We start from the raw sequence: 27,899 nt of genomic DNA, 5'->3' as shown, positions 1-27,899 counted from the left end.
AAAGGTGTCAGCAAGCCTTGGAATTCCCAAAGAGAAAAACTCACTGCGCCTTTATTCCATTTTCTTAAGGTCTATTGTTAACTAAAGACTCCTTGTCTTTTCAAATTCCTTCATGTGAATGGATGAGGCCAGACATCTGCCAGGATTCGCTCACATTTGCATGCAAATCAGAGACTTTGGGACACACATGGCCCTGGAGCCAAGAGCACCACTTTTACTCTAGAGTTACACTGATCAAAGTACCTTACTGAACTTTCCAGTCCTCCAGTCCTAGCTCTTAAAAATGAAGTCATGAGTATATTCGAGTGATATTAATTCTTTAGACCATCGTGGCAAGGCAAATTGCGAAACAAAACAACATACTGCCTTTCAAAAAAATCCTACAAGCAAAAGCTCAAGTCAGTAATACCTGTCGCCTCACTGAATTCCACTTTTTCTTTATTTTCTGGGTCTGGGAGTGAAAATGCTAATGCTAATGGTGGCATGATATTTAGAGAAGGGTCTCTTTTCCTGGACCCTTGGCCTTTTCCTCTGTGGTTCGAATGCCTCAAAACCATTCCCACCCCGGTCATTCATTCATTCAGTTCCGGGCACTGTGGCTACAGCGGTGAACCCAGCAGTCAAGGTCCCCCTCTGTCTCCCAGAGCAGGTACCACCGCCGAACCTCCCAGTGCGAGGAGGCAGGCCGGCTCCCTCACAACCGTCCTGGGACGGGTTTTCCCACCGGCCCCGAGTGCGCCGCGCCCCTCCAGCTACTCGATCTGTCCACTCTACCTGGGCTTGCCAAGCAGGGACTCGCCTCCGCGGAGGTAGTCGCTGCAGGGCCCTGGGAAGTGCCGAGTCGGCGGCTGCCCACACCCCTCTCCACGCAGCACAAAGGACACTCGCTGGCAAACTTTCCTCGCCATCGACCCCGGCCGCGCGGGGAACCCAGCACCGGCTCCGTGCCTGGAGCGGACCGAGGCTTCCCTGACATTCCAGCATCCTTGGCAAGCCTCCTGAGGCTGCCACCCCTTCTGGACTCAAAACGTGTAAGATGAGGTCTTTTCCCCACTTCGACCGCGCGACAGTTGAGCAGATCCTTCCCAATACCCTGACTTCAGTACACTCGATGCTTTGTGAATTACGCCCCTTGTCCCTTTCTTTACCTACAAGGCCACCGCCAAAACATCCTTCCTCTTTTCTCTTACCACAGCCTGCCACCTTCTTTCCCCTTCTCTTAGTCCTCTTTCCAACTCCCCGGGCCCCCCTTTCGCGCTCTTCTCCGGCTCCGGCTGCCTTCCCCAGTTCACATTCCAGCAGCCCTCCTTCCTCCGGATACCCGGGCATCACCCTCCCCCGCGTCGGTCCCTGAAATCTAGCGGGCTCGCCTCCTGTCAATGCCTTTTGCTCGCTTCTGTTCGGCCTTCCTTCCGAAGTATCGTTCTCCCCGACCCCAGTGATTTTTTTCAGTAAGGAGGTCACTAGATTCTGGTTTCCCCGACTTCGTCATTTTCCCCAGTTTCATGAGCCGCGCCCCCTCGTACCCCTTAGGCCCGCGATCTTGTCCCAGGTTCCCCAGACCCTTCTCGGGCCCGCCACGCCGCCAAGTTTACCTCGACTTCCCCTCGCTGCCGCCCACATCTCCCGCCGCTGCCCGGCTAGGCGAGCGCACTTACCCCGAGGCCCGGCTGGCGGGGGTGTCGGGGTGCGCACGGACCAGGCACCGGCGGCGGCAGCAGCAGCAAGAGGAGGAGGAGGAGGAGGAGGAGGAGGAGGAGGACCGGCTGAGCGGCGCCTCCCTCCCAACCCACAGGCACTGGCTCCTTGGGGGGCTCCCGGCAGAACACCAAGACAGGAGGCGAGGCAGCCACACGAGCAACAGCTGCTGAGCGGGCCTGGGCTCAATCCGGCTCTCGGGGGCCGGGGCAGGGGCAGTCAGGATTAGGGAAAAGGGCAGAAGTGGGGTGCAGAGGGCGGGGCAGCGAGCGTCCTGGTCCGGAGGACGGCGTCCGGGGCGCCTAGGGACGCCACCGCGCGGATGCCGCTGCCCGGGCTGACGCCGGCGGCCCCTCTCCCCGCCCGGAGGGCGCTGCAGGCGCGGACGCACTGGCCTCGCCTAGCTCGCCGGCTTGCTGCCGGCGCCCTCGGTGCGCCCGGCTTTGTGCTCCCCGCAGCCGGCGTGCACCTGGTGTAAGCAAAAGCGGTCAGCTGATGGGCTGCACTCCGATTGGCTGCTCCACGGTCTCCTCCCCTCCCGTCCGACCCCCTTCCCGGCCTCCCCCTCCGGTCCTCCGGCCCCCCACGCCCGCCCCCGGCTCAGCCCAGTGCTGGGGCACCATCTGTAGCCGGCCCAACAAAGGCGTAGCGCCGCGGGTCTCAGGTGGCCCGGCCTCCCTGCGTCGCCGCCGCGGCCGCTGCAGGCAGCAGCGGGCTGCCGCTTTTTGTCTAGGGGACGACAGGCTGCGGCTGGGTTAGGCAGGCAAAACACATTGCCGTTTCTTAGCAAAAGACACACCAGAAAAAAAAAAAAAAGAAAGCCCACGGTAGCAGGCCAACTAGGCACAACGGTGCCAGATCTCTGTGCAACGTAGAACTTGGGCTCCAGGGACTGAGAAGCAGATAAAATTCAACCCGAGAGAACCAAGTCTCAGTATGAAATCTGACCCTTCCTCCTAAAATGAATGGCGATTCCTTGTGCTGTGTGTACATGCCTGGGTATACATGCCTGGGTGTACGTGCACGCGGAACTGGTCTGAGCCCTTGCCGCGGAAAGAGAGTATTATGACACTTAAATGAACGGCGAAGCAGCTTCTTATTTAGGGAGGCTTTCAGAAAACATTTCTGAAACTTTGTAATTACAGCTTTCTGATTTGGTAGGTGTGAAAGTTGTGTTCAAATAAGCGGAGGATTGAGAGTATATATAGTCTGTTTGGAGAGGGGGGTGTCAGAGAGCAAGGTGGAAATGGGTTTTTGGAAACTGCTCATGAACCTGAGTTTCATCTTCCAAGTGGGCAGCTTAGAGCCAGACTCCAGAGAAGCCCTTGGTTCTTGTTATTGGGGGATCTGATTTAAGCTAGAGCATTATTAACCCCTCAGTGCCAAGCAACTTCACGCAAGAGAATGTGGTGACATTTCCTCATGATGTCCAAGCTTAGAACTTCTGGGGAATTAGGACGGATACATTCATTATTATAGAATCATCTTTTGAATTCCTTGAAAACATAGTAGAAGTTTAACAACAATAATCTTATATCTTGATTCTTATAGCATTTCTTGGTATCTTTCATAGATGTCTGATAAATATTTGATGCTCTCATATGTCCATTTACTCTATATTATCCTGAAACTGTCATATAAATACCAGTGGGTCACAGTGTGCCTTAGAAGGCTCTAGGGAAAGAAGATATTAGGATTTAGGGAAGAAGGTAAGTGAAGGGTAGAAGGACAACTATAGGAAACGGCCCATTGCAACTAGAGTGGGAGGGTGCTACCTATAAAAGAAGATTTTAAAACTTTCAAAGCAACTTGTCTAGAACCTTTCTCAAGAGCCATACTTTTGTCTCTTCCTCCCTTTCTCATGCTGATTACATGTAGCTTGGAGTTTGTCTGAAGGAAGGTGGGCCTCTGGTAGAAACACAGAACTTGAATGATCAGGGAAAGACAGAACACAGGTTTCTTAGGGAGTCTCCTTTAGGTTTTTCTGGGAGAGGAGGGGAAACAATTCTGTACCTTGCGCAGTGGGGCTTTACAGAGGTAGGCCCTGGGGAGCAGTTGAAGCAATTCTTGGTGGTTTGCAGTTACACTTCCTAGGGGGCAAGATATCTAACAGCCTCCAGGTTTTGGAAGAGACTTCATGAGAATGGTTTTTAAGCCCAGCTAAGAAGAAACTGAGTCAGACTCCAAGGTATGAACTTTGAAACCAGGCTGACACTGCTTTAAATCCCAGCACTGCAATTTATGAACTGTGTCCCTCTGGGGTAAGTCACTTTACCTCTTTAAGCCTTGGTTTCCTTGGCTATAAAGTAGGGTTAATAGCAGTATCTATCCCAGAGGGTTGTGCTGGTTAAGTAAGAGTAAGCCTGTAAAATACTTGGTGCAGGTCTTGGTATACAGTAAGCATTCAACACATGGAAGCACTCGGCATTATTAGCCAGGTAGTGAGGACTAAAGCAAGACATCAGGTCAGACAGGTGGGATGATTCTTTCACAGAACCGACACAGGTGACAGAATATTTTAAAAGCACTACTAGCAGCTCCAATGAGAGAAACAGACTCTGTCTCTCCACTGTTCATTTCTTTTTAAATCACCATATCATTTATTTAAACTAATTTCCTTCTTCCCCAAGGCAAGGGTGAGAACGGAAGCTCTGCCTGTTTCCCCTTGACCATGGCATATATTTGGCTCCTGACAGAAGGAGCATTATCATTAGGCAGAAATGTACGTGCCAGAGATTGCTGTGTGTTGGAAAGATTGCTGTGGGACAGAGGAGGACAAATGTAGGCAGAGCATTTATAAAGAAATCTGAAGTTTGATTCAGTCATTGGAAATTTGATGAATTGCCTAAATGGTTTATGGGTCCAAATTTTAGGAGCTGCCATTTTGTAACTCTGCAAAGTGGTTTCAGGATTGTTTTATCAACTGACACTTAAAAGCCCCTTGTCATTGGGATGAATGAAGAGGAAACACTCAGTCAACAGACAGGGATAACTAAACCAAACTCATTTGTTTCTTTTGTAGAATCCTCAAATCTATCTGAATTACTCCTAGTGAGCTCACCCAGTTCTGGGGTCCTAAATTTATTAGTAAATATTGATTTATTTCTTACATATTGGAAAACCTTGGAGGCTTTGGAGGAGAATGGAAGTGGATAGAAGGGCCCCAGAGTTCCCAAGGGAGCCAGGTGTTACTGTTGATGTACGGAGGAGTTCTTGCCCCTGGAGTTGGCCTTGTTGAGGCACTACAAATCCCTCTGGGTTCCCTCACTATCCCGTTGAGCTTCTTCAGCTTCACTTTGAAGAAACATTATAATTGGTTTTAGCCTAATTGTACTGGTCTATGTGGTAAATGAGGGAAGAAAGAAAGGTGAAACTTTAGAAGGTGATCATCTTAGAATAATCTTTAAAAGGACATCTGTATTTTAAGAACAAAATTATAATATGCCGTTTTAAGCCACAACTTTGAAAAGTTGAAAATATATCCCTCTCTAAGGGCTTAATTTCTAAAATATATAAACATCTCATACAACTTAACAACAAAAAAACAAACAACCCAATTGAAAAATGGGCAGAAGACTTAGACATATTTCCAAAGAAGACATAGAGATGGCCAATAGGCACATGAAAAGATGTTCAACATCGCTAATTATTAGAGAAGTACAAATCAAATGAGGTATCACCTCACACCAGTCAGAATGGCCATCATTAAAAAGTCTACAAATAACAAATGCTGGAGAGGATGTGGAGAAAAGGGAACCCTCCTACGCTGTTGGCGGGAATGTAAGCTGGAACAGCCACTATGGAAAACAGTTTGGAGGTTCCTCAGAAAACTAAAAATAGAGTTGTCATATGATCCAGCAATCCCACTCCTGGACATATATCTGGACAAAACAATAATTCAAAAAGTTACATGCATTCCTATGTTCATAGTAGCACTATTCACAATAGCCAAGACATGGAAACAACCTAAATCTCTATTGACAGATGAATGGATAAAGAAGATGTGGTACATATATACAATGGAATACTACTCAGCCATAAAAAATAATGAAATAATGCCATTTGCAGCAACATGGATGGACCTGGAGATTAAGAGATTATCATAGGGCTTCCCTGGTGGCGCAGTGGTTAGGAATCCGCCTGCCAATGCAGGGGACACGGGTTCGTGCCCCGGTCCGGGAAGATCCCACATGCCACGGAGTGGCTGGGCCCGTGAGCCACAACTACTGAGCCTGCGCGTCTGGAGCCTGTGCTCCACAACAAGAGAGGCCACGATAGTGAGAGGCCCGCGCACCGCGATGAAGAGTGGCCCCCGCTTGCCGCAACTAGAGAAAGCCCTCGCACAGAAACGAAGACCCAACACAGCCATAAAAATAAATTAATTAATTAATTAATAAAAAAAAAAAAAGAGATTATCATAGTAAGTGAAGTAAGTCAGAAAGAGAAAGACAAATACCATATGATATCATGTACATGTGGAATCTAAAATATGACACAGATGAACTTATCTACAAAACAGAAACAGACTCACAGATATAGAGAACAGACTTATGGTTGCCAAGGGTTGCAGGGGGGAGGAATGGAGTGGGAGTTTGGGGTTAGCAGGTGCAAACTAGTATGTTTAGAATGGATAAACAACAAGGTCCTACTGTATAACACAGGGAGCTATATTCAATATCCTGTGATAAACCATAATGGAAAAGAATATTAAAAAGTATGTATGTATATGTATAACTGAATCACTTTTCTGTGCAGCAGAAATTAACACAACATTGTAAGTCAACTATACTTCAATAAAAATAATAATAATAATAAAGAAAATGTCTCTCTCTAATTGAAATATTAATAGAGTGTTCTTTACAGCCTCTGAATTAAGATTATAGTTTCAAAACTGTAATCATCACCAAGCTTTCAGAGGATGATGACTGTAAAACTCATAATTATGTGATTGTTGTGATCATTGTTAACCCTCACACGAAATGTGTACTTCTCTAAAAATTTTTGACAGTTGAGTGACTTTACTACATATTCATATTTCCTGTTCTTTCAGTTTTGTACTGCATATGAAATCATTCCAATACAAAAAAGGTATTCATTAAGGTTTCTGTAATTATTATGTATTAATTATTATTAGCAAAATAATTTGATTATTATTAATTAAAATTATTTTAGCATTGAAGTTAATAATTTGACATGAAACTAAGGTGACCAACCATCTCGGTTTGCCTAGGACTTTGCAGGTTTTAGTCCTAAAAGTTTCACATCTCAGAAACCCCTTAGTCTGGATCAAACCAAGGTGATTCATTGTTCTAAATAACTCAACATTGATAGGTTTATGGTACTTTCGCAATTTTAGTTGTGTTATAACCTTGCACATACACCAAATAATGTCCTTATGCCTGACTGGATCAAGAATCCCATTTCCACTTAATTTAATTGCTGCATACATAGCCCTTGACAATCATCTAAGCCAACCTCCTTATTTTACACATAAGAAAACTAAGCCCTAGAAAGGGACTGTGCCAGTCTGTTGACGAAGCCTACACTAAGAAGCTACACTATATACTGTTTGAAGGCAGAGACCAGATGGCCGTCTCCTAGCCCAGCACCCAGCATGTAATCAGTACTCAGTAAACATTTTTTGAATGGATGAATTGAATCAATTAATAAATTAATGTCTCTATATAATTAGAACACATTATATCATGAGCATTTTCTTCATATTATTAAAAAGTCTTTAAAACTATAATGCTTTATGGCTGTATAATTCCACCAGTCTTCTGTTGGTGAGAAATAAGGCCTTTATCAATTATTTGCTAAAACATATGTTATAGTAAACATACTCATTAGAAATGCCCATTTTGGTTATTGAACTATGGATACATAAACTATAGCTTGGAGCATCAATTTAACATATTCAATTTTTTCTGTTTTCATTACTATTTATTTTTAGACAGCCAGGCCTTACTGAAAAATAAAGGATTATTTAGGTTTTTTGCTTCTATGTTATAAAGATTTTAGTTGATATGTTTGTTTTCAATTATTTGCTCTCCATTCTGATTTCTCTTTTGCCTGTATAATAATAGCTAACATAAATTAACATAAATTAAGTACTTACTCTGTGCCAGGTAATACACTTAGTAATGTTTCTTATATTGAAAGAGGCAATATACTATAATAGTTACAAGCTAGAGCTCTTTATTCATGTTACTAAGGTTTATATTCCAGCACAACCTGTATGGATTTGAACAAGTTATTTAAGTCCTCTTTGTAACTGCATCTATATCATGCAGTTTGTGAGGATTAAAGAGATGTTTATGTGCCTAACATATAGCAAGCATTCACTAAATATTAATGTATTAGTAAATATAATGCTAGCTACTGGAACAAATAAAGAACCCCAGGAGCTTAAATAAGGCAAGTTTATTTCACACTTGTGTAACAGAGTGTGTTCCTGGCTGGGTGGCCTCCACATGGTCATTTAGGGTGTAGGCTGCTTCCATCTTTTGATTCTTCTTCCTCTATTTCTGTAGACTCCTTCCCATTCACCCAGAGGATGGGGAAAGAAAGACAGAAGAAAAGACCACACGGGAAAATTTGATGGGCCAGGCTAAGAAATGGCTCACATCACCTCCACCTACATTCTGTTGGCAAGAACTCAGGTACATAGCTACACCGAATAGCAAGGGAAACTGGCAAAGGTAGATGAGGTGTGTGCCTAAGAGTAGAGGACAGTTTGCAACACACAGCGATCTGTATTAAATATATAGCAACATATATTAGAAATACAGCAATCTCTCTTACTGTTGGTTCTCATCTTGCTTAGTCCTCATAACGAGTTTGACAAGGTAGGAGAGCGAGGACATGACGGACTCAGGGTCATACAGCAAGGAAGAGGCCATAATTACAGCAAACAAAACACACATAGAACAGCTGTTAGACAGGGCTTTCCAATTCTTACTTCCTTTTTTAAATTATTATAAAACTTTAAAATTGAAGTATAGTTGATGTATAATAGTATACATTACAGATGGACAAGATAGTGTTTCACTATTTTTAAAGGTTATACTCCATTTATAATTATTATAAAATATTGGCTATATTCTCCTCTCACTTCCTCTTAAAACTGTTCTTGGTGGATGGCTAACCTGATTACCCTCACCATATTGCCTTCCCGAAGTTCCCAGAGAACTTAAAGCGCAGAGAGGTGACTGTCAGCTGCCCCAATAGCAGCTTGAACTCCTTCTTTCATTGACATCCTTTTTCTTTCAGTAACCATAAAACTTTAAAGAAGTTCAGAATATTTCCTCGTAAGAAAATGCTTAGAGACTACTGCACTGGAATTCAGTGCCCCTATTACCATAAATTTAATATCCACATTTACTTTTAGTCCTAGGGGCCTACCAGGCTATAAGAGAAAGATTGTCAGGCAGAGTAGACACAAATGGTTTATACACATCCTGCAGAAACACGGAAGCTCACAGAATTTCCCTACATTTCATCCAACACCTTCCTCTGTCCAGTTTGTCTGCATTTTTGACTGCACTCCATTTTATAACAGAGACGTTCACACTTTATATCTCTGAGCATGTTAACAGTCTCTTCTGAGTAAAACATTGCCTATATTCCATTTTCATGGATAACTAACTACTCTCCTACCAGACCGATCATCTAATGAAATCCTTATTTCTCTGAAGTTTGACTCACATTGTACCCTTGAGTCTGTATACTGCCCAAACCTTGCACTGTACACAGCCTTTTGGAAAAGGGACCTGGTTTTTGAGTTTTGTGACTTGGGGAGAAGAAAAAAACACAGAGAGATGTGCGATATGTAAGCGGTGACTTAGGCTTGTCGTTAGAAACGAGGCTGTATTGCAATTCAGTTCAGCAAGTACCATAGGATTTGAGGGCTGAAAAGAACCTTAGAGATAATCTGGCTCAGCCCTTTCATTTCACAGATGAGCAAACTCAAGTCTCAAGAATGCTAACATTTCCATGTACCTCAAGAGCATCTGAGAAGTTTGGGTGGATTTAAACCGTTATCCAAGGTCACACTGCTGGTTAATAGGAGCACTAAACCTAAAATCTCATTCTTTGATTTTTAGGTCAGGAATCTTTCTCTAGCAGTAGTATAAATTTAACTGGGATCCTCAGGCACCCTAGGATTTTGTGGATATACCCTCAGGAGTCTGCTAGGTAACAAAATACCTGTAAGAAAATTTTATTTGTTTGAATTTCAATAATAATCTGAAAAATTAATATAAGCATATTCTGAATCATTTGAATAGCATCCTTATAATTGAATGAAGAAAAATGCCATCTAGTGCCAGTGTTTGTGTTTATGTTTGTGTTTATGATCACATTCATGCCAAGCAGTACCACTTAAAGTATTTGGAACTAATGAGAGAAAAATGGGGTGGTTTTGATGTAGAAATGACGTCTTCTCACCGGGTAAAGGCCACATGATGTCTCAGCACATTCCAAGAAAGAAGGTTCCTGAGAAATTTCATGAGTTAAAAGTGAGGGGAGAAAAAAAAAGGATAAGAGAACTGAATCACCCCACAACATGGAGTAGTCTAAACTAGAGAGAGAGAGAGAGAGAGAGAGAGAGAGAGAGCGAGAGAGAGAGAGCATGAGTACCATGTTCACACTTAAAAAGGTGACAATTTTAGGAAAAAAAGGGGAAAAGTTCAACTCTTACATAAAATTGATGGTTGAATTTGAGTTTAACTGGTTTGGTAGGTTTTTTGTTTTTTTCTAAACAGTTTTATTTAGCTATAATTGCTAGTATGAGTTGAATTGTGTCTCCACAAATTCATATGTTGAAGTTCTAACCTCCAGGACCTCAGGGTGTGACTTTATTTGGAAATAAGGTCATTGCAGATGTAATTAGTTAAGATTAGTCATTCTGGAGTAGGGTGGGCCCCTAATCCAAAATGACTGAGTCCTTATAAAATGGGGAAGTTTGGACATACATGCACATGGGGAGAGCACTAAGTGAAAACAAAGGCAGAGATCAGGGTAATGCTTCTACAAGCCAAGGAACACCAGTGTTTGTCAGCAAACCACCAGAAGGTAGCGGAAAGTCACAAAACAGATTCCCCCTCGCAGCCCTCAGAAGGAACCAGCCCTACCTACACCATGATCATGAACTTCTAGCTTTCAGAACTATGGAAAAATAAATTTCTGTTGTTTAAACCACTCAGTTTGTGGTATCAATACTTTGTTATAGCAGCCCTAGCAAACTGATACAATTGCCATATAATAAATTGCACATATTTATAGTGTCAAATTTTGACCTCTGTATACACCCATGAAACCATCATCACAATCAAGATAATGAAAAAATTCATCACCCTCCAAGGGTTCTTTGTGCTTTCTTGTATTCTATTCCTTCCTACCCTCTGTGCCCTCCTCCTTGCTGCCCATCCCTAGGTTCAGTAAACTCACCTGCTTTCTCTAGATTAATTTGTACTTTCTAGAATTTCTTTCACTCAGCATAATTATTATGAGGTCCTTCCATGTGTTGTGTGTTTTAATAGTTTGTTATTTGCTGCTGAGTAGAACTCCATTGTGGATATACCACAATATGTTTATTCATTCACCTGTTGATGGACATTTAAATTGTTTCCAGTTTTTGCCTATTACATATAACACTACTCTGAGTATTTGTGTTCAAGTCTTTATCTGGATGTATGCTTTTATTTCTCCTGGGTAAATACCCAAGCATGAAATGACTATATCATATGGTAGGTGGGGTTTTTTGGGTTTTTTTTTTTGCTTTTTAAAAAGTGCCAAACTGTTTTCCAAAGCGGTGGTACCATTTTTTATTCCCAGCAGCAGTGTGTAAGAGTGACAGTAAGCCTGCACATTAACGACTCTTGAAGGTGAATGTTTTCAGGGAGGTAGGGAATTTTAGATGCTCTCAGAAACCACCCTGCCTATTGCCTTACACCAGACTTGACTCACACACTTAGGTTACTGGTCTGTTTGGTTTTGAAATGTACAACCTATGATTTATAAATCGGTTTAGAATTGGCTATTCAAATATATTATTCAAGTGTTACTTGTATATAAATCTCTAAAGAGTCCTGGACTAAAGACAGAAGATATAAATGTGCCAGTGACCAGCCATGTACCTCCCAGTGTGCCATCTGCCAGCTTAAATGTGCACCCTGAAAAGTCAGAGAGTAAAGACATCTGTCCAGCCTGCCTCCTCAGAAGGTGTTTTTTTGGATCAAGTCAAACTCTTCAGCAAAGCACTTTGCAAACTCTGGAATACGTCAGCCATTTTCTCCATGATGCTGGGAAAATGGAAGGTTCTCTGAGAGATGGGCTTCCAGCATGAGGTTTCCACAGACTGTGACAGCCTGCATGATGTGGGTGGTATCTAATGTAGAGTGTGTCGGCCAGCTGCTCCTGCTCCCTCCCCCCTCATTCCTGGGCAGAAAAAAGGTACCAGCAGACGCTGGGACAAATAACTAAATGCCCTCTGGGGCAGTTCCTTTTGAAATCTGAAAGGAGTTTGGGATTGGAAGACAGGAAGCAATTTTCTCTGGAATTTTCCCTATCATAGTTAAGATTTTGTTTTAATAAGGAGAAGAAGAGGGAGGAGGAGAAGAAGGAGAAGAAGAAAAATATAGCAGCTAACTCTTATTAAGCATATATTATGTGCTAGGCATGGTGCAATTTTTGCATGGATTCCATGTAGTTCTTACAACAATCCCATGAGATGGGTAGGTATGATTATCACTCTTGTTTTTTTCAGATAGGATAATTGAGATCTTCACAAGGGTAGATAACATGCCCCAGATACCAGAACTCATGCTCTTAGCTATGATATGGTATATAATCTCAGATTCCGTCTGTGATACAGTACTATAATCTGAAAGACCTGCACCACTTTGGTCATATTGACATAGATACACCTTTTGGGAAAATTTTTTTTAATTAAAAAAAAAAAAAGATTGATGTAACATTCTAGGAACTGTCCCCAAATATCTTAATACTTTTGGAAAGGAGAAATCTGAGGAATACTAATCACATTTTATTAGAATAATGGAGACAGTCACAAAATAATAAGATTTGATAGTCTACAGCAGGACATTTGAAAACTTTTGAAATGTAAAAGGAAACAATATTTTCATTTGTAAAACTGGAGCTTTTTAAAAAGTGTGCAGGAAGGGCCAGACAAAGACCACCTAGGTGATTCTTAAGGACTGGGCAATTGAATGGGATCTGGTTTGCCAAGGTCACTTTCTGGAACATCACTTGGTGAGCCTATCATGAGAATTGGATTCTAAACTCAGCTTTACCACTAATAGCTTCACTTCTCTGAACCCCAAGTTCTTTGTATATAAAAGAACTGATAGAATCAGAACTGATAGGCAGCTGATAGAATCTGTAGTTGTCACATTTTCTTCCTCCCAGAATTCTTTGGTTAAATAAAATCATAAGGAAACACTACATCAAGACATAAAAGCAAATTTGTCTGGGTTTTTGGTTGCAACCACCAAATCTACTGTAGGCAGTTCAGGTAGGAAGAGCTTAATAAAAGGTACAAGTTAGCCTACAGAGTCTCTGGAAGGCTGGACGGCTGGGCATGCATATTGCCCATCCAGGAACAAAGCAGCTAGAGAATTTTCCACCATGCCCCTATTCTGGTGGAAGCCACATTGTCACTTGCCCATCACTTGATACCTACCACACTATAGACTGGAATCCAGAAACTCTGCACAGCTCTGCCTAATGATGCTGCCATTGTCCTTGCCAGAAGATCTGAGCCCCCAGCCTATGGCTGCCTTTTCATGTAGCTCACTTGTACCTGTGTGTTGCTTGACTGAACCCAGGCACTGTGCAGGACAGGAGGCCAGCTAGAAAGGGGTTGCAATACGTGCTGGGTGGGTCAGCTCACAACATATGCCATCGGTGCTCACTGAAGACGAGCAGGAGCCCCTATTTGACCGTTACCTGTCACTGTTCCTTGATGTTGATGGGACCCTGTTGGCTGGTCACTCGCTAATCAGGCTCCCAGGGCTCTGTAGACCAAAGGTAGAAAACCACCAAACTAGATTATTTCTAAGATTCTCTCTAGTGTTAAAATTTCTTGATTCTATGCATTTCTAAGGTTAAATTAGAGAAGTTTAAAGAATTATTTCCTGTAGGATTCAGCTAATTCCAATATGTTCTCTATAATTATAGTAGTTAAGGATATTATACTCAAGGAGTATGGCTTCATCTACATTTACATTTTGCTTGATTCCCTCAGTTAGGTATATTGGTACAAGAACATCCAATTCACGCAAAAGGAGAGAAAAGGGAGCGCAAGGGAAAGAAAGGAGGGACATTTGACAAAGACGTTGCATGGGATTTTTTTTTTTTTCAGAAGGGCATATTTAGGGCCTTTCGAGGGAAGCATTTTTAAGTTTGCAAATACTTGCAGATGCAGGTATAGGAACACTGCTTACAGTGTTTGGCACAGGTTCAGATCTACAAATTCCAAGCACAAAGTTTCAAAAATCAGAAGAAAGAACAAGCAAACTTAATCCACCTTAAATATCCAAAGATCTGTTTACATTATCTTTTACTCCCTAACATCTGTCAGTTACCAGAAAATAACTATTCTGGTTATTAGCTGGACACCCCAAAGACAACAGAAATCAGTGAGGTACCACATTATTACGCATGGCATATACATCAACTGTATGATAACATGGAACGTACTATGTCCTTGTGCCTAAGAGCTTGGCTTCTGGATTCAGTCCCGTTAGAAGCTTTAGTCAACTTATCCACAGGATGGGAATAATAATAGTAATGGTGTCATGTTGTTGCAAGTATTAAATGGGCTAATTATTAGCACATTGCCTGAGACATGAGAAATGTTTTCTAGAACAGTCTTTGGTGCACCTACCTTGACCTTTGCTCCTTTGGAAGCCCAGTTGGTGTTGGCAGTCGAGCAGTGATTTAGGGAGGCTGCTGCCCAGGAGAGGAAATGTGGCTCCACCAATTGATCTTCTAGCGGAGAGAGATGTGATATTCATAAATGTGCAATTGACCCCCAAGTCCTCTACCATCATCAAGTTGTAGAGACAGAGCTCTCCCTTGCTTGGAACCTTCTTTATTCCTTTAAGACTGCCATTAGTGTTTATTACAGACTGATTTCATCTATACATGATTCAGTAAACACTGATGAACATTGACTAGAGGCAAAACACCATGGTCGGGAGCTTCCCTGGTGGCGCAGTGGTTGAGAGTCTGCCTGCCAATGCAGGGGACACGGGTTCGAGCCCTGGTCTGGGAAGATCCCACATGCCGCGGAGCAACTAGGCCCGTGAGCCACAACTGCTGAGCCTGCGCGTCTGGAGCCTGTGCTCCGCAACAAGAGAGGCCGCGACGGTGAGAGGCCCACGCATCGCGATGAAGAGTGGCCCCCGCTCGCCGCAGCTGGAGAGAGTCCTCGCACAGAAACGAAGACCCAACACAGCCAAAAATAAATAATAATAAACTAATTAAAAGAAAAAAAACAAACAAACCAAAAAACACCATGGTCCATGAACTGGGAGGCTGGACAAACATGGACACAAATTCAGCAAATATATGTTGAGTTTCTACTATGTTTAGGGGCTATTTTTGGCTCTGAGCTTTAGCTAGGCCCTAGGGGATCAGATGTAGGCTGTGGTGGGGACATGGGAGAATGATGCTAAAGAAGCAGATGTTAGGGTTGACTCTGGCCCCTACATATGTGGGAAAACTACAGGTAGGCTGACCAACTGTCCCAGTTTGCCTGCAACCGAGGGGTTTCCTGGTGCACAAAATTTTTCTTTTTCAAACAGAGACTGAGTGATTTCCCAGGATGCAATATTTTGGTGCCCAAAACCAGAAAGGTCAGTCTAGACCAGAGTGAGCTGGTCATACTAACAGGTTTTATATCCACTATTAGGCAGCCTCTCTACCTTGGAGGACTTTAACACCCTGCATCTAAAATGAGAAACTCTGCGCTGGGAGGTAGCTGTGATGTGGTCCAAAGTGGTCTGGAGTGGGGTTTAAGGGAGCAGATGAGACTCTGGCCCTAGCTCTTGGTATTGTGATAACCCTTGACAAATTAATTACCTCTCCAAACCTCAGCTACCTCATCTAGAGAAGCAGGTACTGTTTAGATACCTACCCTCTGTGTGTTTGAATAGGTTAAATGAGATACTACACATGCCTAGCACAGAGAAGAAATGCAGTATTTTAAAAATTTTCTATCTTCAATTAAGAAAACATACTACCCTGGCTTAAAAATAAGAAATTTCATATACGCGTGTTGGTCTGCATTAAGCTTCGTCATTTGTGCTTCATGTATTGCCCTGGAAATTCTCTTTAAATGTTTTCATTGGTTGAACTCCAAGTGTAGGTGTGAACTCTTTATGTCTTGGGTATCTTTTAAAAGCTTCTAGAACTTAGTATGGTCAAATTTTGGGAACACAAAGTGCTGCAGTTACTTTGTCAGGCCCCAGAGATAAAATATGCAGCAAATATTTATTTTTTATGTGTTTTTTTAAAATGCAAGTCTACCATGATGAATGTTATTTTTATATAGATCATAGGAGCCAGCTCAGATCATATCCTTTTGAAGCCTCCCCCCTTACCTAAGTTATTGCATCTTAATCCCTTTATCTGCGTGATTTCCTTGCCATGTGCAAATTTAAGGGAAAGGAAAGGCGACAGAGACAGGACAGATATATACATTTTGCCATGTAAAGTAGGCAGAAATCTTTCTGTGCCATGAGTCTGAGAAAACACAGTTGAAATGTCAAAAAAAGAAACAACAGGCCCAAAACGGAGTTGCCTGTGCTAAGTCCCAAGTCAGCAAACCAAGACTTCATACCCGACCTAACTGCAGTTTCAGCCTCTCCCAGGAATGTGACCTTTATTTATTTATTTTATTTTATTTTATTTTATTTTATTTTGGAATGTGACCTTTAATCAGTCAATCTGGAATTATCTGGTCAGTATTAATGAGGTAATTTGCCTGAAAGCCCCCTGCCTTTCCCCAAAGGAAGGTGACCTTGCCTGAAACAATCCATTCTTCACTAAAATAGCTTCCTTGCCCTGCCTCCTTCTGCCTATAAAAGTTTTCCATTTTGTACAGCTCCTTAGAGCTCCTTTCTATCTGCTAAGATGGGATGCTGCCCAATTCATGAATCATGAAATTAAGCAAATTAGATCTTCAAATTTACTCCATTGAATTTTGTTTTTTAACAGACTTGGTGGCAATGGTGGTGTCGAAGGAGACTTCCAGTGGCTTCAGGGACAATGAGAAACAGAGGCATAGTAACTGCAAACTCTTCTGAGTTCTGTCTTTCTCACCATTTCTGAGGGCTGTGGGTAAGTTCTTCTTGGTTCTGAGCTCTGTTCTCTTTGTGTCAAGCTCCTGATCTAACTGGCTTTGCAGTGCAGGGCAGGGCAGCATGAGTGAGCAGATGGTCCCATCCAGAGCCCAACACCCTAGCCTTTGGTTCAGTCCACAGTTTTCCATTTGATTGGAAAACCTCAGCCTTTGGTTGTGTCCCTAGATTCCACATTGGGAACTGCTGGCAGTTTAGTCTGGAGTTCCTCATTTGTCTGGAATCAGCCTGCAGTTCCCTTTCTTTGAGATCTGCTGGTTCAGTTCTTTCCCCAGCCCCCAGTTCCATGGGAACTGCTGTTGGTGTACACAGGGCCTTCTATTGGCCATTCCACAGTAACATCTCAGTGATAATGCTGGTATGTTAATGTGCACCTGAAGTAGAGGCTATTGCTAATGGGCATCTCAGAAGCCAGAAAGCCACAGAAATGTACACGAGTCAAGCATTTAAAAGGTGTTAGAGTGCTCACCCCTAACACACCCATGTTAGGTTAAGTTGGTCATGGAATGGGTTAGATTGACATTGACCTGCCAATCTCGAGAAAATTTCTGTGCAATGAGGTACACTGCAAAACATTACACAGTTTCCCAACGCAAAGGCACATCCCTTTTAGGTATTAGTTTGGCTCCAAGAGACCCAAAGTTTTAGCTAAAATAAATAAATAAATTAACGATAATAAAATGAATGCTTAAGTTCCAAAGAGTTGGGCATGCCATCTCTGGCACAGGTGCTTATTTTATGTCTAAGAACTATGGTCCCAGAAGCTATAAATATCTATAGAAATGGCAAAATCTTACTAAAGACAATCTAGTATTACAATGGCCATTACGGGGAATGTTCCAATTAGACAAGATTGTTCATTTAAGAAGTGCAGTTGAAAGCAAGGGTTCCTGAATTAGACAAACAGAATGGGATACCTATTTTAGTTGGTGTGCAGAAACATCCAAAAGGCTTCAAGATTCCAAAATCTCTGAATCTCTGTCTGTAATACCAGGTAGACAGAGGAAAAGAAAATATCTTTTGCATCCTTTCTGGGGCCACCTCTTGAAGGGGAATTATTCAATATTGCCAAAATTATTTAATTATTTACTGTTTGTCCTGGCTAAAAAGTAACAAGATATTTGAAAGGATTTTTTTGTTATGTTTTGTTTTGTTTTAAGTAGCTCTGGCATCAGAAGTTGGCCAAATCTGAAGCTGATATTCAGAGCCTGATAGAAATTTTTTTTTTTTAAAGCTTTCTCCCCTAAGCTAAAAGAAAACTATGTACCCAGAGGGAAAGAAAAACCTTCTGAAGCTTTTGTGAAAGGATTTACTAAAACATTCCAAAGGCAAACAACTTGTAGGTGTTGTAAAAATTCTGGCCCTAGGGAACAAAAGTCTGTATTGGAGGATCCTGCATTCTTTCTCTGTGCCTTTGAGATGTAAATGTTCTACCTGGTCTTCGCCTAGAACTCTTATCTTCTTATCTAGGCCATCTCCTTGAAATGAAAACTTCAGGGAGGTAATTCTTATCAGAAGGAAAAAAGTAAAGGGGGAAAGGTTATTTTGAAACTTAGGCGAATGGAAAATCTTAAGTGTGTTCTTCACTACTATTAATAAAAAGCTTTAGGGAATTCCCTGGCAGTCCAGTGGTTAGGACTCAGCACTTTCACTGCCAAGGCCTGGGTTGGGGAACTAAGATCCCACAAGCCATGTGGTGCGGCCAAAAAAATAATAAATTAATAAAGATCATGCTTCCTCAGTCTTTCTTCCTAGCTGAGTTTTCTGCAGTCCTCTGTTAAATACAGATGTTCTTAAGGTTCTCTCTTTGACCCTCTTTTTAAATATTAAAAAAAAAAAAAAAGCTTTAACTATCTGAGCAGGTAACTTTAAATTTTTCCAACTGCTAGAAACGTAATTTGAATCCAACCATTTTTATAACTAGTGAATTTTGTATTATTGTGTCTGATTCATGGCTAAAATTTTTAAATAGAAGTTATAAGGTGTCTGTTTGTGTCTGTCTATATGTTTATCTGCATCTATGTATATGTGTTGTAGATATATGGTGTTTTCTACCTCTGGATGATATTACTATAATTGATTTGAAGAAGAACTCTATTTGATTGGCTTGAAGAGAATTAAGTGCTTATATAAATTAAAGATTCCTAAAGCTCTTGGAAATATAAAAACATAACTCAAATTCAAGTTCTCATGATACAGGATTAACCTTTAGTAAATAAAAGCTAGTTTAAGGTTTTTGGTTTAATTAAAACAGGCATATCTTTAGAGTTATCAGCATTAAATATAATCCTTTCATTCTGTCTGGGTTTACTGATTAAGTTCATGTTATCTCCTACAAAATTTGTTGGCCAGAAAAATAACTTAGGATGATTACCTTTGTATAATGTCTAATGAAGTTTTTGCAGGTAATCGAAACATGATTGTTAAGAAAAAGTGGTTTAAAGATGTAATAGATGTAAATGGAGTAAGAGTTTCTAGGTGAACTTTTCACCAGGTTCCAAAGTCTTTTGGTTACTTGTAACCTTGAGGTTTTGCCAAGTTAATTTAAATGATGAGTTAAGTCAAATTTACTGACTATCTAGATTATCTCCAAATAAAAAACTGAAACATTACTAAAAACAGGTTTATACATTTTTGGCTTCCTTTAGCAGAGGAACTAAAGATATTTGGGTCTAATGGTAAACATGTTTTGTGTCACATTGGAAATGCACTATGAGGAAAATATACTTTTAAGAATTATGAAATGTATTCATAAGTTTGTCAGTAACAGACTATTCACAACTGTTTAATGCTATTAGAAAGAAAAAGGGCAACATCTCTAGTATGCATGCAAAGTAGGATTGTGTTTTTGGTAAGGGAAGGAATGAGAAACAGAGATGCATTTCTTTGAGGGAAAAGAAAGTAATTTTGTCCTATTGTGAGACAGGGTATTTCAGAGTAGGAAAGAGGAAAAACAGAACAGAATCTGAATGTTAAAAGGAAAGTTGTAGAAGGTTTGTGGAAAAGGCGTCTTTAGAAAGAAACTTTAATGTGTGGACAAGCGGGCTAAGATTGCAAAGCATCCAATTACATTCTTTAAAAAGCGAACGCCTAGAGGGCTGGTGTGTAATAGAGCAGTGCCTTTTAGGTTACGTAACTGTGCCCCTACCTCTTCACAGACAGACCGAGGCATCTCACTAGTCCACTCCCTTGAGTTTACATCGTTGAGTTAGGGAGAACCTACCAGGATGCTTTCATAAATCAGGATTTGCTTTGGCAGGTCTCTAATTCCCTGGTTAGGAGTAAATGTAAATGAGGCTATGATCAGGAACCTCTCCTTAACTCTTCAAAGTACTGCGGAATCCACTGCTAAAACAATAGCTACCCCAAAAAATCCTAGGAATCTCTGGCTAAAGTCGTTCTTGGTAATAGGACAGCCCTTGACTGTCCTTTAGGTGAATAAGGAGGTGTCTGTGCTGTGGCCAACACCACCTGCTGTACCTGGATTAACACTTCTGGGGAAGTTGAAACTCAGTTTATGTTAGATCACTGAGCAAGCCACTTGCCTTAAAAAGGTGACTCCTTCAACAGGGTCTTTCTCTGACTTATTTGATTTTGATTGGCTTGGGCCTTAGGGATTGTGGCTCTGAAGTACAGCCCAGATATTGGAAATTATCCTGCTTATAATAATCATAGTAGTTCCCCTGGTACACTGTATTCTCTCAAAATCTTTAAATGAATGTTTACAGGTATTAATCACCAAGCAAATGATCTTAAGACTGGAACATCAAAAAAGGAACAAAGAGAATGACGAATTAAAAAAAAAAAAAAGAGAGAGAGTGAACCTAAAGTTATGACTTGTGAATACCTCAGAGGTTTACCAAAAATGTCATGACCTGTGAGTACCACATGGTGTATTAGCAAAAATTGGGAGAACACAGAGTGGTAGCTGAGAGTGGTGCTAGTGTCTTCAGTTTGGATCACATCTGTCAGTGAAGCTGTGAGCCTGATCAAAAGGGGGGAAACTGTTAAAAAAAAAGAAACAGCAGGCCCAAAAGGGAGTCACTTGTGCCAAGACCCACGTCAGCAAACCAAGACTTCACACCTAACCTAACTGCAGTTTTGGCCTCTCCCAGGAATGTGATCTTGAACCAGTCAACTTGGAATTACCTGGTCAGTACTAGTGAGATAATCTGCCTGATAGATGCCTGCCTTTCCCAAAAGGAAGGTGACCTTGCCTGAAACAATCTGGTTTTTGCTAGAATAGATTCCTTGCCCTGCTTCCTTCTGCCTATAAAAGTTTTCCACTTTGTACAGCTTCTTGGAGTTCCTTTCTATCTGTTAAGATGGGATGCTGCCTGATTCATGAATCGTGAAATTAAGCAAATTAGATCTTCAAATTTACTCAGTTGAATTTTGTTTTTTTGACAAAGCTAACAGTGTGGGTTCTGGAGTTCATAAGCAGCAACAAGCCAGCACATTACAACCCCACATTAGACAAATGGAGATAAACTTCTTTGTAATTTCTAATTCCCTGTTAAACTAATAGTCATTCTTATCATTTAGGAAACCCTGAAGAGCTTTCTCTTAAAGTACCAGCTAGGAGAGAAAATGTCACCCATTAGCAGCTAGCTTGACTCTTCCTGTATTAATTCCCCATTTCTCTTTATCCAGCCTCCCTCCATCTCTTTCACATTAGGCAGTTTCTGCCACTGATTTTATGCCAGAATTTCGGCGTATTGACATATGGTGTTGTGCAACGGCTGTGTTGGTCTTCACATTAGGTGTCTTCTCCTGATGATTAATCAGATGTTTCAGATGCACTTATGACTAAAGGCACCATAGATTCTGAGAGATGGCTCATCACCAGGTTTTTGGGATTATTCCCTAAAGCAAGCTGGAGAGATCTAAAATTGTATAACTAGAACCATCCTCTTCTGATGCTTGAAGGATGTTCCTGAGTTTGTGCCCATAGATTATAAGAGGTCATTCCCAGTGTTTTATTTTTATAGTAAGATCTGAGAAGGGGGGAGAGTTCAATAGAATGTTTATAATTGCTAAAAGATGTTTATAATTGCTTAACGTGACCTCAGGCTGCATTAAAAGAAGTATTGTGGTTAAAGCAAGAGAGGAGAAGTTTTAGCAGCTGTCTTCAGCTTAAATTATTCATTTATTCAGCTAAAAAGAATGACACCTATTCTGTGGAAGACATTGGGCTGTGAAAGATACAAATATAACAAGTAGCATACTGAGACAGATATAAACGGTATTAAATGAGAGTTCTGTGAGGGGGCTGCTGCTTTTCTGGTTAGGCTCATGGGGCTATCAGAACTTTTACTACAGCAAACCTGTAGATCAAAGGTGTCTCCAGGAGGCTGACTGCTAAGTGAGTAAGATGACTTGGTGGGCCTGTGTCAAACTGGCGAGCACATGCCCTGTTTAAAGTGGGCGGCTGACATTCAGTAATGTTAGATTGTCATCTTGTGAGAATATGGGTCTGGTTTTGCCAAGAGAAACTGGTGATCCAGAATTTTATGTGAAACATTTCATTTAAAAATATTGTCAAGATGGTAGCTGATTCAAGTGATTAAAAGCTCCACAGAACTCTTACATGCCCTTGGGCTACATTCTACTCTTGGGCTTCTGATTTGTACATTCTGCTCTCACCATTAGAGTCCCCCCAGTCAAGGTATATTTGCCAATAGTTAGAGGAGTTCTTTAACTTGAGACTTCAAGTAAATACCTAATTGGATACCGCAGTAAGAATGACTCAGTTTACTTAATGTAATCAGTAGGTGAAGACAAATGAGTGACATATGCATGTTTTATATAATTTTGGTGGGGGAGTCGGTTCTTCACTCACAGTGGAAAGTTTTAGCATATTCAACAGCCTGTGACCTGAAAGCATTTCACATTTCCACTGGGACAGGTGAGAGGAATAAAAACTCCTGGACTCCATTTGCTAATTTGAGGATGTTGAAAGCTATTTCTATGAGGTTTCTCAGTGTGGATTTATGATGACCTCAGGCCAAATTCTCTGTTGATGCTTTGAACCTCTGTCCAGAGCATCATATACATTTCAAAGGAGCTTGCCTTCTCTGTGTCCTGGTGAAAGAAATGCATGTGCTCAATTAATGGGTCACTGGCTCTTGAGTAACTTCTGGAGTTGCCCGGATGGAACCTCTATTCCTCATGGACTATAATCAAATTCCATCTCTTTTCCCGCTGCCTGTATCATGCCAAAGATAGAGCCGGGATTTGAACCCAGCTGTGTCTTAGTCTCATAGCAACTCCAATTGCGAGCTATGAAATATCCACGTGGCCTGTTTCGGTTTCAGAAAAATTACTGTTATATTTACTTTTACCCATAGTTAATTTGAGTTTGGATATTTTTAGCAAATACATTTAAACTGGGAAGTTAACACTTGAGAAGCAAAGAGTTAATACAAACCCAGTTTTCTATTCACTTTAAAATTGAACAGGAGTACAGTTGACATCTGTGTGTTTAGGCAGATTAACTGACATAACTAAGTAGAAATCCTCCTCTTTCTTCTGGAGATATGGTAGTTGGATCTCTGCTGTTACTTTATGAAGATCTAGATTGAGGCTTGAATAAAGAGTCCATCCAGGTTCCTGGGCTCCTGGAATTTTTAGGAAGTTATTTAGATCTGATCTCATCAAAATGGCTATGTTGAAATGTGTGTGACCCTGATAAAAGCTAGTACTCTATGTAATCCAGTCCTTGTCAGTGTTGCCTTAGAAGAAAAATACAGTCCATAAATCAAAAGTACTTTAGACACTTTGAATCTTTTCTGAAATTTCTTGAATAATGTCAAGGCAGATACAGTCTGAAACTCTCATCTTTTTTTCGTTAAAATTATCTTTTCCTAGTTTTTTCAAATATCTCTCAGAGCAGTAGCTAAACTTGAAATTTTCTTTCTCTCCCCACTGTCAACACTCCAACCTTTTTCTTTGAGTTTAAGCGGGTTCTTGTTTTTAATATCTTATCCCTTTTCATTCTACCACTTGCCATGTTGTTTTTTTGTTGTTGTTGTTTTTATCTAGCCGTTAACCATCTCTGTCTAGCCATTGCCCAGAGTCTCCATCACAAAATCCCAGGAACCAAGCTATTAAAGACACAATTCTCACTAGATGACTACTGAGGAAGGCAAGGCTGGGAATATTCACCCATTAATAATTTTTGCTCTGCTCTGTCACATATAAAAAATACTATATGTAATTACTAAGGATTATACATAACAGATATGCTTGGACATACATTATCCCAGAGCCCCCTTTTGCACCCTCACTGTGGACAAGACTGAAGAACAGCGTGAGGATCAGGAATGGTGAGAGATTCAAGTATGTGGTGGGAGGTGAGGTCGGGTTCATGGGTGGACTGAGCATTAGCCCTTGGTTGAAACTCAGCATAATAAATATGACAGTTTTTTGGGTGATTTTCTTAAAATTACATTTGATGACTTCTGTTTTGAACAGCATCAGAATAACCCTGTGCCAGAATAACTGCGGCAGAATGTTGTTTACTCTGGCTTTGAGTAATATAATATTACGAATATTCTTGCCTCTCTCTTTTCCACGTGTATCACTTTTTCCAAATTTCTAGATACCAGATCAAGTGTTAGGTTGAAATCATAGAATGTCAGGCTTGGAAAGATAAAAGTTATGGAGTTTGGTGGTTCCCAAATCTTATACCTGTCTCCTTTGTCAAATTGCACATTCTGTATTCCACCGCTCAGAGGTACTGATTTATTAGTTTGCCGTGGGGCTCTAAAATATGTATTAAAAAAAAAGTCTCCTGAAGTGTTTTTGTTAACCATTCTGGTTTGGGAAATCCTGATCAAATTCACCTCCTTCCACCCCGCCTGATGCCTGGATTCCCTCTAACAGCCTACCTCTTGATAGTCAGCCTGGGGATGACGTTGGTGATGGTGAAGGAAGCCCATAGGTACCAAGTGCTTTCTAACTGTTAGGCACTGAACTAAGGCTTTATCTAATTTGTCCCATACACTACCTATAACAATCTCAGGAGCTAGATAAGATTATTATACACACGTTTCACCCCACGTCTTTGAATTGGCTATGATCTCACTTTCTTCTAGGTTTTTACTCATGTATTGTTGCCCTTGCAAGGCACTCCCTGCCTAATTATACTTGTCTCCTTTGAGCTTCTTTATCATCTTTACTTTCTTCTATTCCTCTATATTTTATTGGGAAAACAGTACAGTTTAACAAATTAAGGATATGGGTTCTGGAGCCAGGCTCTGTGGGTTTAAACCCAGCTCCACCATGCTCTGACAGTGTCGTTCTGGGTTAAGCTAACCTTCCTTTGCTTTCTTCATCTGTAAAATGGAGATTTAAAATACACCTCTTCACAGAGCCCATGTGAGGGTTAGTATATTAATGCATGTTAAACATTCATAATAGACCCAGGAATGGAATAAATGCTCGATAAATACTACCCATTTTTATCTGATTATACCAAATTTTAATTGTCCATTTACTTGTCTTTCTCACCTACTAGGCAATAAGCATCTTGAAGGAAGAGAGTATATCTTGTTCAATCTTGTATCTCAAGTGTCTACTGCAAGGCCTAGTAGATAATAAATGTTCAAGAATTGGTAATTTTAAGTGTAATTCTAATCTGTAAGAAGGTTCAGAATAAAACATTATAAAGACTTCCAGCCTACACACTGATTTCTCTGAACATTTACAACCCTTCTAAATCATACCACTCCACTGCCAATTAATAATAATTTTTTTATTGTTATTAAACCACATGGCCCTGTAAGTTTGCTCACTGCTTTGCCTATCAGACAAACCTGGGTTTGAATATCCTTGCTTGCTTCTCTTGTTCTCTTGATTTGGCATTGGGCAAGTCATTGTACTGCTTAGATCTTCATTTTTCTCATCTATAAACCTGAGGTGAAATATCTTCCCTGCAGTGCAGTTGTAGGGTTAACAGTGTTGTGTGATGGACATGTTATATAGTGCTTGTGATGGAAAAGATGCTCAGGAAGAGGTAGGTAGGCTTAATGTTGCATGGAAGAAGTTCAACACGAATGCTTGTTGATATAGTCTTGGCCTACGTTCAGTATTCTTCATTCATGTAGCCTGAAACCTTTTGGAGTCAGATTTCTTTAAGTACTGTGATGGTTGAATTATGTCCCCACCAAAAGATATCCTGACCCCCAGAACCTCAGAATGTAATCCTTTTGGAAATAGGGTCATTTTAGATATAATTAGTTGAGGTGGGGTCAAACTAGAGTATGATGAGTCCTTAATCCAATATGATTGACGCCTTATAAGAGGAGGAGAAAGAGACCCAGGGAAAAGAATGCCAGGTGATGATGGAGGCAGAGATGGGAGTGACGCACCTGCAAACCGAGGAATTCCAAGGATTGACTCTCACCACCACAAGCTAGGAGGAGGTAAGAAAGGATTCTACCCAGAGTCTCAGAGAGAGCACAGCCCTGCTGACACCTTGACTTTGGACTTCTAGCCCGTAGAACTGTGAGAGAATACTTTTAAGCTCTTTAAAGCCACCCAGTTTGTGGTACTTTGTTATAGCAGCTGTAGGAAACTGATACAAGTACTATGCTAAACTTAACGACCATGACTTCCTAAAGCTACTCTGGAAAAAAGGGAGCAGTTGTGATACTTACTCATAAAAAGGAGCAAATTGAGGTTTTCCAACCTAAAAATGATTATGCGTATAGAATGATAGGCTTCTGGAAAATAAGGGAGAAACAAATCCTTAATTTACCACTCTCCTTAAAGCGTTTAAAAAAATATTTTTTCCCCTTGAACTTCCAAACTTTTGTTAATAAGTTTGGGTCCCTAAAGGACCAGAAAGCTTTCAGTTGTACTTGTTCAGAAAGGTAAGAAAATCCTTTTTGCATTTTCTATTTATGAGCTGTGGCTTCATATTGTCATGTGGTCAGGTGATGCTTGCTTTTAAGAACCCGCAAATGAGAACAGATTCATTATTTTTTAATGTAAAGAGGATGATGGCAAACTGTACAGTGTTATATACAACCAGGCTGTCACTCTTGCCCTAGAATTTGTATTAACATTGTTCATTTAGAAACTAGTAAACCACATGCCATATTTATAAACATCATATTTGACATAAAAGCAATATTTGTTGGAAATTGCATTTAAGTGTTTAATTGCAGTACATGCTTCATAGGACAATCTTCAATTCTGAACGGTTCCATGGTACTAAAACTTGGGAGCACATTTTTTCCATGTAAAGTACACATCTAATAAGAAAATCCCTTCACTTTGCTCTCATAGTTCTCTTTCAACAGGGGGGCAGCTGCCATTTCGGGTGCTAAGTTCATTCAACTTCTAAGTACAAGGAAAATGAAATCAAAATACTCAGATCAGTTGGGGTAAAAAAACCAAATACTAATGTTATGGTTAACCCAAAGTGTTCTAGAAGAAAATTTAATTTGTACTTATTTCTAAAAGCTTTTCTTCTGGGGAGAAAAGTTTTGCATTGCCAGTCTGAAGTAATGTAACTGGGAATCCAGTCCTGTCTTGGAGAAGCTGCTTTTCTCTGTCCTTTGTATATATTCAACTCTCATGTATCTGTCCTGGCCTCAGCTTTAACAAATGTCATAAGCTATGGGAAGATGACATTTCTCTCTTTTGAAGGAAGCAGTTTCACATTTCCTGGAGTGAATTTTTGGCCCAGGTTACTACTGTAAAGTTGTGATTTTTTAGTATTTTTTACAGATTAGCATTTTTTCCCCAGAATTTTCCTAAAATATCTGGATTTTCATAGAATTATTTTCTCCTCTTGAAGTC

General features: G+C 40.9%; 1 protein-coding gene and 1 long non-coding RNA gene across 3 annotated transcripts in view; one reads left to right on the top strand and one right to left on the bottom strand.

Moving 5' to 3' along the window:
* Nucleotides 1-2,130, bottom strand: part of LRRN1 (leucine rich repeat neuronal 1) — a 36,244-nt gene extending 34,114 nt beyond the window's left edge. Inside the window, exon 1 of one of the 2 annotated variants that reach the window (XM_059940203.1) lies at nucleotides 1,659-2,130. The gene's annotated coding sequence lies outside the window, so the exon portion shown is untranslated. Of the gene's footprint in view, nucleotides 1-1,595 lie in introns of both variants that reach the window. The other variant, XM_059940204.1, reaches the window with a different exon arrangement.
* LOC132375162 (uncharacterized) overlaps nucleotides 1-27,899 on the top strand; it is a 497,604-nt gene that overhangs the window by 378,811 nt on the left and 90,894 nt on the right. Inside the window, exon 6 of the long non-coding RNA XR_009505936.1 lies at nucleotides 16,945-17,067. This is a non-coding gene — a long non-coding RNA (uncharacterized LOC132375162). The remainder of the gene's footprint in view (nucleotides 1-16,944; nucleotides 17,068-27,899) is intronic.

The sequence above is a fragment of the Balaenoptera ricei genome, chromosome 11, assembly GCF_028023285.1.
Source record: "Balaenoptera ricei isolate mBalRic1 chromosome 11, mBalRic1.hap2, whole genome shotgun sequence".
Taxonomy (NCBI): domain Eukaryota; kingdom Metazoa; phylum Chordata; class Mammalia; order Artiodactyla; family Balaenopteridae; genus Balaenoptera; species Balaenoptera ricei.
The sequence above is the reverse complement of the archived record's forward strand: the minus strand, read 5'-3'. Positions and strand labels throughout refer to the sequence as shown.